This window comes from Mastomys coucha, unplaced genomic scaffold (assembly GCF_008632895.1).
Source record: "Mastomys coucha isolate ucsf_1 unplaced genomic scaffold, UCSF_Mcou_1 pScaffold8, whole genome shotgun sequence".
Lineage (NCBI taxonomy): Eukaryota > Metazoa > Chordata > Mammalia > Rodentia > Muridae > Mastomys > Mastomys coucha.
The window spans coordinates 79,815,522-79,822,180 of record NW_022196914.1 but is presented as its reverse complement, the minus strand read 5'-3'; the positions used below and the strand labels follow the sequence as shown (position 1 = coordinate 79,822,180).

Sequence of the window (6,659 nt, the reverse complement as noted above, 5' to 3'; positions counted from 1 at the left end):
TTTGTTTTTTTGTTCTTTGTTTTTGTTCTTGGGACAGTTCTTGCTGGCTAGCCCAGAAGTCTATTTATTTTTCTTTTTTCAGACAGGGTCTTATGCATTGCAGACTGGACTTACAGGTCAGGGTTTAATTGTTGCAGTAATTACTTACTCCAATAAGCCCGTTTAAAAACATGCAACCCAGTTAATGTATTTGTATTTATAAGCTCTATGCCTAGATTGGGCAGATCTATCACTATCCTAATTTATTCCTCTGCGATGAGACCCCGTGCTACTTGCAGCTCTCTAGGCCTTGTGGTTCTGTTCCCCATTGGTTTCCACCTCCTCTCCCTCTGTCTTCTCTCTTCCTTCTCTTCTCTCCTTCTGAGACCTCCAGTTCCACCTTTCCCTTCTACTGCCCAATCATAGGCTCTAGCCTTTATTTGACCAGTTAAAATGGGGAGAAGGTTCAGTGAGATCACCTGAGTATGTGATCTACTCAACGTTGGCTGGCAACCCCTCTTGAGGAAGCAGAGTTAACATCAAAATACAAACAGCACCAGAGCAAAACACGATGTTTGGTAGCACATCTTCTCAGCTGTGGTTTACACTTTAATTTTTTTGACTATTAGGTACCTCTTTGGTTTTCAGGCTTTAAAGCTGATGGTAATGGTATGTTACAGTTGTTGAACCTGATGAATTTTCTAGAAGATAACAGTATCTTTAAATCTCTCGGTCTAAAAGTCTTCTCCATTTGACAGGATTTAAACTTTGTGTATCCTAATGTAACAGATGCTGACCTGGATGTGGGGGAAGGGGAACCCTCCTATACTGCTGATGGGAGTGTAAGCTAGTGCAGCCACTTTAGAAATCAGTCTGGAGGTTCCTCCAAACACCTCGAAGTGTGATTCAGCCATGCCACTGCTGGGCATGTATCTTAAGTGTGTTGGCTTGAATAGAAAGGATCTCCATAGGCTCATGTGTTTGAATGCCAAGTGTTTGAATTAGGGAGTGGCATTACTTGAGAGGGATTAGGAGGTGTGGCCTTTTTGGAGTAGGTATGTCTCTGATGGAGGAAGTGTATCACTGGGAGTGGGACTTGAGGATCAAAAACTCAACCCAGACCCAGTGTCTGGCTCTTCCTGCTGGCTGCCAATCTTGAGTTAGAAAATCCCAGATGCTTCTGTCTGCCTGCCACCGTACTCCCCTTCATGATGACAATGGACTAAACTTCTGGAACTGTAAGTAAGCCCCAATGAAATGTTGCCGTGGTCATGGTGTCCATTCACAGCAATAAAAGACTGGCAAAAGACATCAGGAATCTATATTCTCCTACAGGGACACTCCCTTGTAGATCCATGTTCACTGCTGAACTATACACAATAGCTGGAAAGTGGAATCAGTCCAGATGTACATCGACTAATGAATGTATAATGAAAATGTGATACACGTGCAGAATGTAATTTTATTCATCTATTAAGGAAAATGAAATTATGAAACTTGCAGCTAAATGGGTGAAACTGGAAATATTATACAGAGCAAGATAACTTCAATTCATTATTTGGAGCACCTCAGGAAACCAGAAAAGGGCCAGTGGGGTGGAGAGTTTCATAAGGAAGGAGGGATGGTGGAACATTGTGGAAAATGAAGGTGGGGGAATGTTGGTTGTGGAACAGTTCTATTAGAGAGATAGGAGATGGAGAATGGAACAGGGCAGGGGAATGCTAGTCAAAATGAGGGGAGAGGGAGTAACAAAAACAACACTACAAAAGAAAGCACTGGAAAACATAAAGTAGAGTATGAAGGCAGATGCCCTTCGGGGCTAGACTTGCTGATTGTAGAGGGACCCTTGCATGTGAACACCGTACCACACAGCCCCCAGCACAAAAGAGTGTTAAATGTTTATGGACTTACCTCATGGTACCTGCACTATCTCTATCTGTTGACTTACCATTATTATTTTAAAACACCGGACTGAGTCCTTTTCTGCCTTCTAGTTCTTCTGCCACTGGAAGAGTTTACTCCAGATTGCTGTGCGGAGTCCATTAGACCAATGGCCCTTTCTGTTGTGTAAAACACAAGGCATTCTCTAAATAAGGGGTGCTCAGTGGTTCACTTATTTTTATTTTTTTTTAAAGATTTATTTATTTATTTTATGTGAGTACACTGTAGCTATCTTCAGACACACCAGAAGAGGGTGTCAGCTCTCTTTACGGATGGTTGTGAGCCACCACGTGGTTGCTGGGACTTGAACTCAGGACCTTTAGAAGAGCAATCAGTGCTCTTACCAGCTGAGCCATCTCACCAACCCGGTTCACTTATTTTTAAAAGATACAGAATGTCTGGGTTTTTTTTTCTTCTGCCTGTTAAAATATTTCAGTTAAATTAAAAACAACCAAGCAAGCAAACAAACAAACAACAACAATCTTACACTGACATTTCCTTTAGATTCAGCGTTGGGTAATTTTAATCAGAATGCACTTGCAGAGCAAGTAAAAATCTAATCACTAACCACTAACTAGGTCATTATGTTTTGGTTTCCCTTAATCAGGAACGTTGACGGGGATGTCAACTACAGTTACATTCCAGGCACTGCCTATGTTAATAGTAACGCAGGGTTTCCTCTTGGCTTGCTTCGTTGTTGAAGCCAAATATGCACGTGTGTGTTCATTTTCAGGGCTTGACTTCGTTTGTGAGGAATTTAACCCCACCCCCGTCCAGAATGGAAAAACAACGCCCCCATTCCCGCCCTCGGCTTCCTCCCGCCTGGGTCTTCTCCAGTTACAGAAGTTTGGATTTTTTTTCCTAGAGAGCTAGACGAAAGTCCGGCCCCAAGACTGGAGTTATAGTATCCGTTTATTTGCTCTGCTGGGAGAAGGGTGAGGAAATCACACTTTGTAACTTAGTCTCCTGGGGGAAGAAGAGGAACGAATTCCTAAAAACTTGAGTTGCAGTGCTTGGCACCAGGTTTGATTGACAGGGACCGATTGAGCAAGAGCGAGGGGGCGGGGCTGCAGGCCTGGGGCCCCGGCAGAGACAAAGGGGCTTCAGCGGCCACCCGGAGAGGAAGGACCCTTCGTGGCGGACCAGCTGCTGCGCTGTAAGGGTGCATTTGGTGGACTCTCTTTCTCCTTTGCAGACTGGCGATCGGGCGAAGCGGGCTTGGCAGGAGGCAGGGGGAGGGGGTAAAGGGAGTGCCGAAAGGGGGCGCGGGTCCCGGTTCGGGTCTGGGCAGCGCTGTGTCACGTGGTCGTCGCCGCCGCCTCAAGGTTGGGGCTGTTCTTCCGGGTTGGAGGCACAGCGCCGCGGGCCAAAGCCCGGGTCTGCCAGCGCGGCGTGGCCTTTGCTCGCAGCCCGGGGTCGCCTTCTGTCTGGTCTGCCGGTCCAGGTGAGGCAACCGGGCCTGCGGCGCCTGGGGGCTGCTGGAAAAGGCGGGCAGCCAGCGCGGACCCCTGGTTTCTCTGCAAAGGGGACCCGAGGGAGAGAGAGCAGCAGGGGGGCGGGGTCGGCAGTGCCTAGCAAATGAGGTGCAGAGGAACATGGTGTGCCTTGGGGACCCCTTTTGTGTGTGCGTTCTATTGGGGTGACACGGGAAGGAGTGAGAGGGTGGAGGTGGGAACGGAGTCCCGGCAGAGGACAAGGTAACCAAGTGACAGCTGTGCAGGTGCAGATCTTGGATCCTGGGGTGTGAATAGGGGCAAGGACTGCAAAAGTTGTATGTAGTCGTTTTGGCCCTCAGGGGGACTGGAAGAAAGGTCATAGAGGACTTTCGATGAATGGTGTACCTAGAAGAATGACAGCTGGGCGCTCCTAAGTTGTACTTGAACCTTGAGAGTGTTCAGGCAGGGTGTCCAGTTGGGTGTATAGGAAAAGAAAGTGACTGTAGGTCAGGGCTGACTGGTGGTAGTTCCTGAACACCGAGAAAGGGGTTTGGATTGTTGAGTCAGGGTGGGCTGGATTGAAGCCGGGGTGTAGGCCTGGGCTGAGCTGGTTCAAACTTGAGAGGCACAGTAACTACTATGTAGCCAGAGCCAATGGGCTTCCACAGGAGGTTATAAATAGCGGTCCAGTTGCACGTGCCAGCCGGGTTGGCAGTTTAGTTTCTGAGGGAGGGGCAGCACCTGTGACAGGGTCCTTGGCACCAGTGGCTTTGGGCGAGGTCACACCGCCTGCCAGGATAGGGTATTGTGTCCTTGTTGGTATGCCTAGCTTTTAAAAGCATGACTTTGTTTATGCTCGCAGGTGCCCTTTATTTGTCCTGTGGTAGTGTGCAGTCAATAGAAAACTTTGGAGGCATGGGGCTTACTTGCCCACTGCACCCCCTCTTTTGGGCAAATGTTGGTTATTTTTCCTTTCTTACTTTATTATTCTTACTATATTTTTTTATTTTGAGACGAAGAAGAGCTCGGTCTGTAGCCTTGGACGGCTTGAACTTCTATGTGTAGCCCAGGCTGGCTTGGAACTTGAGTTGCTCCTCTTGCCTTAACCTCCCCAGTGCTGCCAATTGCAACTATGAGCTACCACCCAGGCTCCATTTTCTTTCTTTTTTTGTTTATTTAAGGGATAGTTTAGGGTTATTCTAGTATCGGCAAACAGTTTATTTTTACTGATAGAGCCAGTTTTTTACAAGGCTATAACAAACTTTTTATTTTCAAAGGAAAAGTCTGGAAACTCTGTTTCAGAATCGTATTGTGGAGTGGCCTCAGGATCCCCAGCACTAGTTACTTAAGTGTTCAGTCAAAAAGTACTAACTGACTTAGTCTGTGCAATGCAAAGCACCGGGCCAAGGGCCAAGAAAAAATAACAAAGTGAATGGAATAACCCACCAGGATATTGTGTTCTTTAATCCTTTCTACAAACCAATGATCCTCAGAACTTTATGAGGTAGGCTTTTACTATTTATTCTGACCTTAAAGATAAGGAAATCAGGTTGAGAGAAGCTGGGTGATTTGAGAAGGACACACCTATAGTAAACTGGAGAAGGGGATTCCAACCCGGGGTATACTCTAGTCTCTGCACTGTCTTCTTTTGCTAGATCAGGTGCTTGCCCTAGATTCTAGAGCAGCAGTTCTCAACCTTCCTAATGCTGGGGACCCTGTAATACGGGTTTTCACGTTGTGGTGACCCCAGGCCATAAAATTATTTTTGTTGCTGCAGCATAACTGTAATTTTGTTACTGCTCTGAATTGTAATATAAATATCTGATATGCAGGATATCTGATATGATACCCTTTTGAAAGGGTCATTTGACCTTCAAATGGGGTTTTGACCCACAGGTTAAGAACCATTGCTCTAGAGGGTTTTGACGTTGGGGAAGGCTGAGGATGTAGCTCAGGGGCAGTGTGCTCTCATATAGCAAGTGTAAGGTTCTGGATCCTGTCCTTGGCACCACACACACATCAATCTCTGGGGAGGCACTTGACCTTATAGCTTACAGCAAGTGGCTAAATGAATGCCATGCTAAAACGGGCATTTTATTCTTTTTAAACTTGGGGTTGTAAAATTATTTTTTTATTCATTATGGATTCAAGGCTTGAGAAGTGCATGGAAGTGCACAGAGAATGTCGAAGTGAAGAAAAGGAGAAATGTTACTGTTGTAGTAAGCACGGACCAGCCAATGGTTCCAATACATTCCGAATGCCTTCCACAACCATTTATATTTATATTTAAAGTAGGGAGACTTTTCTTGCCAGTAAACCTCCTGCTCTTTGATTTAGGTGTTTAATACCTAATAAAGTACTTTTATTTCTAAGTTTTTTATTTTTAGATTGGGCTTCTGATCTATGGTGCCCCTATTAGGGATCTGTTCTATATCAAATTATTATTTTCCAAGTAGATAAGACAATCATGGATTTTCTAGAGTCTAAAAAGACCTCAGCAAGCTATTGCTTGCTACCACTTTTATGGGTTAGTGGATTGAAGCTCAAAGTAATTCAGGACTTGGGTAATGCAGGGCTCCATTTGGGCCAGTTTCATTTATTTGCTGATGAAGTGTGGGGAAGCTTTACCAACTCACTGAGAACAGTGGTTGCAGGGAGCTGGGATGATCCAAGAAGAGAAAGAACCTCTGAGATTTTGTCCTCCTGCCATGTTTGTTGAATTAAAGGGCATCTAATGAATAGGTGACTTTTGGATTGATAATTCCTATCACTGATGTTCCTTCTCAGCATTTTAAAGTTTATTTAGGAAGTTGTAGTAACAGCTTTGAGATTTAAAATCAGCTAAACACTTCTCTGGTACCTGGAAGAATGGTTGTAGAGCCTGCTTGGATATGATGCTTGGCCCCGTGAGAGCCCATCTTATGGATTTGTGCCTGTAGGCATAGTGGGTAATGTTAGCCAGGTTTGACTAATAGACCCCAGACCGTCTGCTTCTTCTCATTCTCAAAGCAATGAGAAGTGCTGAGGAACATGGGAAATGTAGGCATGCCTGCTGTGCATCCATGGGGATCTGCCAAAGAGGGCAAAGGTAGCCGAAGAATCAACAAAGTGATACTTCACCCAGTCCTGCTAGAGTCAACAATGAGTGGCCACATTTTGGTGAAATAAACTTTATTATAAAATACTTGCAAATTATACTAGCCATGGTTGAGAACTATGTTCAAAAGAGTTCACAGTTATACCCACATTTGCAAGCACAGACTGAATTAGTAAAAATACTATGGCATCTCTTCCTTCCTTCCT

The 6,659-nt window shown here is 45.2% G+C and overlaps 1 protein-coding gene across 4 annotated transcripts in view; it reads left to right on the top strand.

Moving 5' to 3' along the window:
• Positions 1–2,734: 2,734 nt before the first annotated feature.
• Positions 2,735–6,659, top strand: part of Nnt (nicotinamide nucleotide transhydrogenase) — a 105,857-nt gene continuing 101,932 nt past the window's right edge. The window contains exons 1-2 of one of the 4 annotated variants that reach the window (XM_031360717.1): positions 3,233–3,364; positions 4,634–4,860. The gene's annotated coding sequence lies outside the window, so the exon portion shown is untranslated. Of the gene's footprint in view, positions 2,856–2,981; positions 3,077–3,231; positions 3,365–4,633; positions 4,861–6,659 lie in introns of those variants that run through there. The other 3 variants (XM_031360716.1, XM_031360715.1, XM_031360714.1) reach the window with 3 other exon arrangements.